Source organism: Penaeus monodon, chromosome 15 (assembly GCF_015228065.2).
Source record: "Penaeus monodon isolate SGIC_2016 chromosome 15, NSTDA_Pmon_1, whole genome shotgun sequence".
Classification (NCBI taxonomy): Eukaryota; Metazoa; Arthropoda; class Malacostraca; order Decapoda; family Penaeidae; genus Penaeus; species Penaeus monodon.
This window is the reverse complement of record NC_051400.1, coordinates 9506011-9507487: the sequence shown is the minus strand read 5'-3', so window position 1 is coordinate 9507487 and position 1477 is coordinate 9506011.

Here is a 1477-nt window from a genome sequence, read left to right as displayed (position 1 = left end):
ATATATTTCATATATCACTTAGGGGTTTGAAGAACTAATTTTCCCCTTTGCAATATTAAGCTTAGGACTGCTATTCTAGCATTATTCGTTAGGACTGTCTGCGTATTCCTCATGGTCGTCTGCTTATATTTCATAAGGGACCTTATTGTCTTGTTTTTGCAATGGATCGAAACCATTTAATCGTTTGTGTGTTATTCGTGTAACAACAGAGCAACAGAAATTTGCATCGTTGCTGTCTAACTTATACACAGTTCTTTCAAAAATAAAACAAGCTTAACTGTATTATATACTCTATTTGTAACGTTCCCGGTAAATCACCGCTGGTTAGCACTATGATATTTAGCAATATACTATACTGAAGGTATAACTATCTTTAAGCCAGAAAACATGACTAGAGAGATATATCAATGTTGTATAGTAAAATACTGCGCTATGTGTTCAAATCTAAGTAGTTTTGCCTACACGTAGATATGCAGACACTGGTATTTTTATATTACCACCAGAACCTCGATGAAACATTACCGACAAAAATCAATTGCAAAGGTTTTCTATGAAGACTTATGTACACGGATTATAGAAAACGAGGTAGCTCTCGAGCTATTATGCATTTTCGCGTGAATAACAATGCAATTTTCTTCCTCGTCTCTCTCCAGCAAATATATAGTTCCACGGATATCAGTGTAAAAGTGTGATAACGTAGCTTAAGAACGATTTAGTTAACGACGGGTGAAATAGATGGATAGTATACATGTTTACAAATGTAACTGTTAGAAAATGGATGGGTTTATCGAAGATATATATTTTTTTGTTCCAAATTATGGATGGCTGTAGGAATAAAGAATTTGCATCGTATAATATTATTTTTCTTACTTAACAGTCCTTTGTAAATCAATTGATTTTACGGATTCATGCTACATAGCATGAAAACACACTTTTTCAGTGGCTTAAATATGCACAGCCATTGAAAATATGACCTGCTTAGAAATGACGTACTCATATGTCTGTTTAGATTTAATTTCGAAAATAATTAAAACGAACATGGATTGTTTTTCTTCTTTTGCAGTCCAGGAAATGTCCTTCCGCCGATTTCTTAAATAAATACAATGTTATAAATGTCTTTAATTTACGTTTGTGTACTTTTGGCGAGGTTTGACAAATTGGTTTCGCATGGAATTAAATGCAGACAAGGATTTAATATGCCAAATACCTTTGATACTGCCTTAAATAAGATGTTTGTTCGCTTAACTGACCAAAAAAAGTTTGAATTAGCCAACTTCTATGAATATTTTGTTATTTTCTCGCTGGTGTAGCAATTATAAGATTTATATGTCGTGCTTAGGTAGAACAAAAGTAAACACACGCACACATACACATATTGGTATGTATTAGTATGACTGGAAAAGGAATACGTAAGATTTTTGTGCCTACATTGGTAAATACTTACATAAAGAAAGATAGATCAGCAGAAATACAAAAG